This window comes from Lupinus angustifolius, chromosome LG07 (assembly GCF_001865875.1).
Source record: "Lupinus angustifolius cultivar Tanjil chromosome LG07, LupAngTanjil_v1.0, whole genome shotgun sequence".
NCBI lineage: Eukaryota > Viridiplantae > Streptophyta > Magnoliopsida > Fabales > Fabaceae > Lupinus > Lupinus angustifolius.
This window is the reverse complement of record NC_032015.1, coordinates 9,177,111-9,186,963: the sequence shown is the minus strand read 5'-3', so window position 1 is coordinate 9,186,963 and position 9,853 is coordinate 9,177,111. Positions and strand designations below refer to the sequence as shown.

The 9,853-nt window shown below is 32.5% G+C and overlaps 2 non-coding genes across 2 annotated transcripts; both read left to right on the top strand.

Moving 5' to 3' along the window:
• On the top strand, nt 3,084–3,155 carry TRNAC-GCA. The gene has a single exon. It is a non-coding gene; the product is annotated as a tRNA-Cys (tRNA).
• Nucleotides 8,218–8,289, top strand: TRNAC-GCA. The gene has a single exon. It is a non-coding gene; the product is annotated as a tRNA-Cys (tRNA).

Sequence of the window (9,853 nt, the reverse complement as noted above, 5' to 3'; positions counted from 1 at the left end):
ATAATTACACTAGATTCTTTGGAGTTTGTACAAGAAATTCATCATAATCAAAGTAATAAGTGCTAAAAATTACATCGTTAAGGGTGAGGCCTGAAAGTGTTATATTATTCCCACACAGCGAGATTATCTGACCATAAGAGGCTTGGCCATTGGGTCGTCCAGGGTGATTCAGCGATAGTTCATAGTGGAGATGAGGTTTTTCTCTTATGCATAAAATGTTAAGATTGGATCCCACTAGAAGTATTCCCGATGGGAGATGTCTCAGGCTAGGCAGATCGTTATAAAAGAATGGTTAAAAGATTTAATCTGTTAACCTCGATTAATATACATATTCATTATGAATAATGAAGTAGTGGAGAGGAAAATATCGGGAGACAAACGAGCCCCGAGATATTGAGAGGGTTGATGATGGTGGTGATGCATCAACAAAGCCATCCTGGGTGAGGTATTATGTTAGATCGGACAGTTCTCACATCGCCAACTAGACAATCTCTGACAAACCCTCTTTGCAATCAGGATTGATGAAAGGGATGCCCAGAAAGTGTTTGATATGACACCATCCTGAAATGAACAATTCCGTTGGAATAGATCGATCACATATCATTACGAGGAATGAATTTGATGCGATCAAATCGGGTTGTTGTAGGACATGTACTCTGGTTATTTCCAAATAGTTTATTGAGAGGATATTGGCGTAAAGATGGATGAACCAAACATAACATTCATATATTATACTTGTAATGCCCCGAAAATTACTCCAAAAATAACGCTCAGAAATGGGTAAAGAATTTGTTTGAATGAAGCCATATAAAATTTATTTCCTTATTTCATTTCATTTTCAGAACTTCACTTTAAGTAACATACAATGCGGAACGATAAAAAATTATTACCTAATGGTAACCAAAAATAACTCAACATAACTTTGAATAATACTTCATTAGAATAATGGAAAATATTGGTACGAAATACAAGGCGGAAATAAATCTTTGCCCAAACTGAAACTATACAAAAGGCTGAGATATTCAGCACATCAAAAAGTACCCTACACATATAACCTACACAAAAATCAAAATAGAAATGGAAATGGCTCATGGCGGCAAGCTTCAGTGCTCACGGGTGTGCTAGAGCACTCGCTCAGGTCATCCTCCATCTCACTATCGGAGGAGGGGTTTATAACCTCAATGGAGTCCTCGATGCAGATTAACTCCACACAGTCATCATCTTCAGCTGCTGGCTCCTCCTCCTTCGTTGTCATCTCCTCCTATTGGTCATAGGACGAAGATTGTGACAGAGTGACCACCCTTGCATCCGCCTGGAGTTCTGGCATGGTTCGTCAAGCGGCTCTCCTCCATGGTGGGGAATTGATCATGTCATCCCAACTCTTTCACCTCCTGGATGGCCCTACAACATTAGGTCCGTGAGGAGTCACAGACTGAGTCGATGGCACAACAGGTGCTGGCCTCAGGTTAGGCAAGGTAAAGGAAGCCTCCAGCTCCACATGATGGTATGGAAAGCGCATCGTAGATCCATCGCATACCATCTCCAACTCTAAGGTACAAAGGCCTGTGTAGGTGCACCGATCTCCCTTAATCCTCAATGCCCCTTCTTGGGACATCGAGAAGCAGTAAATCTGAATCATGGTAGAACGATCCATCTGAACAACATGCGAGTCGAAGACAAACAAAAAGAAAAGGGAGTAAGACATCTAATGAATATTATTCATTGACAGCGTGGAATTGCACAGAATATTACATCCAGACAGACACACATAATATACACAATATATATCACATAAATAAATGCAAATGATGAATGATGTTATAACTCAAATCATGAGGGTCAATATCCACGAGCTCAATGTACGAATGTTATGCTTATTTCATCCATCCTTACACCAATATTCGCCCAATAAACTATTCAGAAATAACCGAGAGTACAGGTCTCATAACAAGCCAATTTGAACGCACGAAACTATTCCTCGCGCTGATATATGATCAATTTGTTACGAAGAATTGATCATTTCAAGACGGTATCATATCAACACTTTAAGGGCATCCCTCTCACTGATCCTGATTGCAAAGAGGGGTTGTCAGAGATCGTCTAGTTTGCGTTGTAAGAACTGTCTGATCCAACAAAATACCTCATCTAGGAATATAAGGGACTCGTCTCACCTAGACTCTCCCTCAAGACTTTGTTGACGAACCACTGCCATCATTGTCCCTCTCAACATCTCCGGGCTCGTTCGTCTCCCGTAAATTTTCTCTCCACTACTTCATTATCCATAATGAGTATGCACACTACCGAGGGTACCCGATTAAATATTTTAATCATTCTTTTACATGATCGGCCCAATCTAAAGTATCTCCCAAAGAAATGCTTCTTGTGGGACCCGATCTTACGTCATCACGTAATAGAGGAATAACATCTTTACTACTACGAACCATCGCTGAATATCCTGGACGACCACATGCCCAAGCCTCTTATTGTAAGATGACCTTGCTGCATGGTATCATGTAATCCTTTTTGGGCATTGCCATAATCGCGACATCACAATCTGAAACCTTGCCCTAAATAGGCGCAAGAAGAAATATACTTGTATAAGTTTGTCGATTAGGACATCAGACTCAATCATCTGAGCCATGGTCTTTCCCAAAATGTAAAAAACACTTCACACCCAAGCTAGGTCTATTGCCTAAGCAATCAAACAATCAGAAACAGTAAAAAATATTGTGAGATTGTGATTTTTTTTTACTTTAACTTAAATATTTAATCTAAATATTTTGTTAAGAATATAAACCCCAAAAGCTATTCAAATTTGAAACAATTAGTGAATGACTTAAGAAGAACCACAATAAGCAAATTTTATATCATATTTTCACTCAAACTATTATGGTATTAGATACAAATTCTTATACTTATAAGGTTTTGAATATAATATTAATTAATAAGTCTAAGACTTTTTACCAAATAACTTAATATATAACAATTTCATTTGTAAGTGCAAGTCTTTTAATTATGATGTATTGTGTACTATTAATAACTAAAAATTAAACTTGTTTTTAAGAAGTTTACATGCACAAAATGGGTCCATAGCTCAGTGGTAGAGCATTTGACTGCAGATCAAGAGGTCACCGGTTCGAACCCGGTTGGGCCCTTTATTTTATTATTCTCCTTGACCTTTAATTTTTGTAAATAGAAATAATATGCACTAATACTTAAAAAAAATAGATTCATATCAAATTATTTTACCATGGAACTTTTTTAATCTCTATAGACAATTAGCATAAATTACACATGAGTTCCTACTTCCTAGTTATGTTATAGAGCATTTGACTGCCGATCAAGAGGTTATTGGTCGGATCCTTTAATTTTTATTCTCAACAAAATCAAAATTCTTTAATTTTTGTAAATCATAAATAATACCCACCAATACTATGATTTTCAAGCATATCAAATTCCTTAAGTGAATTTTTTTAAATTCTCAACAAAATTCATTTAACAAAAAAATATTAAAATATTTCTCAATCATATCGGGATGAGTAATAAAAAATGAATATAAGCTCTATCCATTTAAAATTGTAATGAGAACTTTATGATCTCATTATGAAGATTTTTTTTTAAACTTTGTATTAAATATATAACCTAAATATTTGTTAGGATCGGAGAGATATGAAAACAAATGGGTAATGAAAAAAGAAGACATTAATAAATGAATATGATTGCAATTCCCAACACAAAATATTAATATATTAGATATTAGTCCATAAAATTATAAGGTTTTTAATATACAATTAATTATCAATGTATGACATTTTACCATACAACTCAAATATGGAACACTCAATAATCTCATTCTCAATATTGTCCGTCTCTCGCTCACGTGAGAGACTATCGCTCAAGCGACAAATTCATCAAAATAGTCTCAATTCTCTGCCTAGATCTCACCCAAGCGAGAGACTGTCGCTCAAGCGACAAATCCATCAAAAACTAGTCAAAATACCTGTCTGGTCCTGACCCGGACGAGGTACAGTCGCTCGGGTGCCCAAAATCGCCCAGAACAGACCAAACTTGTTGCTTGGCCCTCGCCCAGGCGAGAACCACTCACCCAAGGGAAGCTGGCTCGCCCATGCGAGGGGTGGCTCGCCCATGCGAGGGGTGGCTCGCCCAAGCGACAATTGGAGCCTCATCCACTGCTTTTCCCTCGCCCAGGCGAGGGTAGTCTAGTTGTCAGGACTATTTCCTCACCCTTTTGGGCTATCGGATCGAAAATCTCTGTTGTTTTTGATCCCTACGCGTTTTAGTTTCTCGAGTGGTGTTCCTTCATGGATAACTACCACAATACTTGTTATTTTAAGCTATCCTAAGCATACAACTTAATAAAGTATCCGTAAAAAATCCAGGCATGCAAATATTTGATTACGTACGGGTTTTCTTAATGCACAAATATAATTTTATACTTTTGAGATAGTTTAGGAGATCTGAATATCATATTCGGACACCACTATGTCATGATGTATTCTCCCTCACATTAGATTATCGCGTGCTTGATTTCCTTTACGTGAGAGTGGGTTGGTCGTCCGACTTTGAAAGCTTGGAAACTAAACACACGAAAACAATTTAGTTATTTGTGAATTAAATTTTTACATGATAACCCTAAGGTCAAGACATTGTTTAATCTATTTATGAACTCAATAACTTTCATTCATCCGGTCCAAGGTTCATATTTTTGAACCATCATTTATCCTCGAAAGTCTTGTTCCTGATTTCCAACGTTTTCCAAGGTAAGTTTTTAATAAAGTTTACACTTTTATCACCTCATAGATTTATATTTTCATGGATACTTTTTAAGTCATACTTCACCATTTTTAAGGTAAGTTTCTTAATCCAAGTCCACACTTTTTATAACAATATCTCCCAAGTTGATTTTACCACTTTAAAGTAAGTCATTGTAAGTATATTCCATATTTTGTATAATAGGTTTCCATGGTCATTTCAACACCTTCTTGATAGTGTTGATATCATACTTAAAATAATATTTAAAATCAACATTTCTTAAGTTACACTTACCACTTTAAAGTAAGCTTATCTTTAACAATATTCATCTCATCACTAATCAACCATCCAAGACTTCATAACACTTTAAGTTTATAAAGTCAAGACTTTTATAAGTCATCTTTTATCCCAAATCATTACTTGAACTTGGAAGACAAAGAATATTATTTACTAATCAAACTTTTAACTCATAATATTTTAAAACAACATTTTTTTACAAACCTCATCCATAAACATTTTGGATTTCGAAGTTAGAAACTAAACTTTTCCTAAACACATATAGGTCATGATTTAGACTAATGCTAAGGAAAGTTTTGATCTTTCAACTTATCATTAAACACTTAAAAGGTTCCTTTGATAAAAAAATCATCCCCTTTGAAACACAATCAAACCTCAAAATTAAAAATATACTATTCTAAACTTGTCTAAGGCTATGGTTTTTCATGCCAAAAACAAGTGGAAAAATCCAAACTTTGTATGGTTAGAAAACTCCTTAAGGTTCCTTTGATTTTAAAGTCATCACCTTTAACTAAAATCAACAAAATGCAAACTTTTTAAATTCTAAAAACAGCCCCATGAACACAAAGAGTTCATGGTTTGAAAATAACTTTCTAAGTTCAAGAAAATATTTATTTAGAGTTTTGAACATAAAAAGAGTTAGGAAGATTAGTAGAACATTTCAACAGTTGAAAATGTTAATAACATACATATAAACATCATACTAAAATTTCATAAACATCTAATGGTTAGATCTTAAGAGATGAAGAAATCAAAATAAAGAATCACCTTGAGAGTTCTTTAGAAAATGCAAAGTGAAGAAAGAGTATAAAATACCAAAGGTACTCTCTTAGCTAGGATTTGCCTCCTTAAATAGAGAAATCTGATTTTGGAGTGGATAAATAGGATTTAATTTGAAAGTTAAGAACAAGTTGCAGAAAGTGCACAAAAGGTTTTTCATAAAAATTTAGATTGTGTATATGAGTTGTGTCTTTGAATTATGAGTTTCAATGCATTTAAGTAGACTTTCTAATCAGCCATAACACCTCTATGTAAAGGTAGGAGTCGATTGGAATGAAACGATTACATTTGGGGTGAAAGTTGTTCAGTTTGAATTTAAAAATCTGGTGTAACTGCTCTCAGTAATCGATTACAACATCGACATAATTGATTACCCAAACATTATGTTCATCTGAGTAATCAATTACCATACTATGTAATCGGTTACTCTCATACTGTAATCGTGTAATCGATGACTCCAAGGGAGTAATCGATTACCCTGTTCAGTTTTTGTTGGGTAACTCGTTTCTCACCCATGTAACTTGTTACTTAGTTTTGGTAACCTGTTACTTAGATCCAGTAACCTCTTATAGAGTATTTTGAAAATTGTTTTTGACCATTACAACTAATTGTATACTATAGAGTATAAGGATAGAAGTACCTATAGACTTAGACTCTAAATTCCTTGAAGCTTTATCTTTATTGTCTTCATAAGTATTCTTCCTTTTCTTCTTTATGTAATGTTGGTGTCTTCATCAAAACCGTGCCAAGGTCACGAGCAAGATCTTCTTCACACTTTTGTAATGTTGATGCCCTCAACTTATTTTTACTTATTTTACTTTACAGTTTTTAGTTTAGGCGATGATTAGATTTCACCTAGTATTTTGTAACCACATTGTACTGGACCAAGCAACATCTTGTTGTGTGTGTTGCGAGGTCAAGTCTTTTATAATGAAAAACATTCATAAAAGTGTTGTACCATTTTCAATTACCATTAGGTATCAGCTATTTACTTTCCGCAATTTATAAAAATGTAACATCTTGAAAAATGAATGAATATAAGGAAAACAATTTGTGATTTATATATTATGTAAAAGAAAAAAATTACTCATTTTTCTAAGAGATTAATTACATTATTTACGAAGTGATTTTCGGTGCTTACAATTTTCATGATATGATGAATATTGGTCCATAGCTCAATGATAGACCATTTAACTAGAGGTCACCTATTAGAATTTCGTTGTACCCTTTTTTATTCTCTACAAAAATCTATCATGTATTGTTTCATTTTTGTAAATGAGAAATAATACACACAAAATCCTTCACATTTTGACGCATCTAAAATAAATATAAGCTTTATCCATTTAAAAATATAATTAGAACATTATGATCTTATTATTATAATTTTTTTAAAACTTTTATTTAATATTTAACCATATTTGTTAGGATTGTTGAGGCCAAGAGATATGAAAACAAATGGGTCAATAGAAAAAGAAGAAAATTAATAAGTGAATATGATGGTACTTCTTAACTCAATTTAATATATATTAGACATGAGTCAATATATTTATAAAGTTTTTAATGTTTTACTAATTATCACTTTTTACTATACAACTCAAATATGGAACACTCAATAATCTCATTCTCAATTATGAGTCCTTTAATTACGATATTGTATATAGTTTGAATATCACCATAAAACATTGAATTATGGAGTCCACATAATGAATAAGGATCTATAGTTCAATGGTAGAGTATTTGATTATCGATCGAGAGGTCACCTATTAGAATATGGTTGGACCCTTTTTTTATTCTTTACAAAAATCAATCTCATTATTCTTTAATTTTTGTAAATGAGAAATAATACAAACAAAATCTTTAATATTTCAAAGCATCTCAAATTTATTAACTAGAAATGTTTGTAAAAAATTCATTAAAGAAAAATGTATACAATATTTCTCAATCATATCAATATGTATATAAAACAAATAATTAGTGTCAGCCTCATTTCTTTATCCATTTAAAAATAATGTGAGATTGTGATTTTTTTAAACTTTAACTTAAATATTTAATCTAAATATCTTGTTAAGAATGTAGACCCCAAAAGCTATTCAAATTTGAAACAATTAGTGAATGACTTAAGAAGAACCACAATAAGCAAATTTTATATCATATTTTCACTCAAACTATTATGATATTAGATACAAATTCTTATACTTATAAGGTTTTGAATATAATATTAATTAATAAGTCTAAGACTTTTTACCAAATAACTCAATATATAACAATTTCATTTGTAAGTGCAAGTCTTTTAATTATGATGTATTATTGTGTACTATTAATAACTAAAAATTAAACTTGTTTTTAAGAAGTTTACATGCACAAAATGGGTCCATAGCTCAGTGGTAGAGCATTTGACTGCAAATCAAGAGGTCACCGGTTCGAACCCGGTTGGGCCCTTTATTTTATTATTCTCCTTGACCTTTAATTTTTGTAAATAGAAATAATATGCACTAATACTTAAAAAAAATAGATTCATATCAAATTATTTTACCATGGAACTTTTTTAATCTCTATAGACAATTAGCATAAATTACACATGAGTTCCTACTTCCTAGTTATGTTATAGAGCATTTGACTGCCGATCAAGAGGTTATTGGTCGGATCCTTTAATTTTTATTCTCAACAAAATCAAAATTCTTTAATTTTTGTAAATCATAAATAATACCCACCAATACTATGATTTTCAAGCATATCAAATTCCTTAAGTGAATTTTTTTAAATTCTCAACAAAATTCATTTAACAAAAAAATATTAAAATATTTCTCAATCATATCGGGATGAGTAATAAAAAATGAATATAAGCTCTATCCATTTAAAATTGTAATGAGAACTTTATGATCTCATTATGAAGATTTTTTTTTTAAAACTTTGTATTAAATATTTAACCTAAATATTTGTTAGGATCGGAGAGATATGAAAACAAATGGGTAATGAAATAATTATAAATAATATATAAATAATTATCAATGTATGACATTTTACCACACAACTCAAATATGGAACACTCAATAATCTCATTCTCAATAGTAAGTCCTTTAATTATGGTATTGTGTATATTTTGAATATCACGAAATGAAACATTAAATTATGTAGTCCACACACAATGCATATGGGTTCGTAGTTCATAGCTCAATGGTAGAGCATTTGACTACCGATTGAGAGGTTACCATTTAGAATTTGATTGGACCCTTTTTTATTCTATACAAATGTCAATCTTCTTATTATTTAATTTTTATGAATGAGAAATAATACACACAAAATCTTTAATAATCTGATGTTGAAACAGAAAATGTAATTCAAGTTAGTTAGAAGTTACTAAAAATAGAAGTTAGTTGATTAGTAGTTAGTTGGTAGTTGTAGATTCATACTATAAATAGAAAGCAATGTATTTTGTTTCAAGTTGAATAAGAACATAACACACTTCATTCATATACTTTTCTTCTTCATCTTCTCTGCACAATCTTCTCCTCCTCTATTTTTCATTCTCATCTCAATCTGATTTCTAACAAACTGGTATCTAGAGCCAAGAAAAGAAGAAAGGATTTGTGGTCACAAGAAAAGAAGAAAGGATCTATGGTCACAAGGAGGAAGAAGAAAGAGGCGAATACGGGGTAGTAGAAAATCTGATCAATTGCTGCAATTTTTGGTGGAGCCTTAATCTAAGGAAGAGACCAAAGGCAGATTCATCAAAACAGAAAATGGTTGGCAATGGTAGCAATCTCCCATCAATGGGGCTCCCTATTCTAACAGACAAGAATTGGGATAGATGGAGAACACAAATGAAGGTATTGTTCAATTTCCAAAAAGTGAGTGAGGTAGTAGAAGATGGAATACCTCCATTGAATCCTGAGGCAAATGAAGGACAGAGAATCACATTCAAAGATGCCAAGAAGAAGGACAATAAAGCACTATTCTTGATTCATCAGTGTGTAGATGATGTGCACTTTGAGAAGATTCAGAA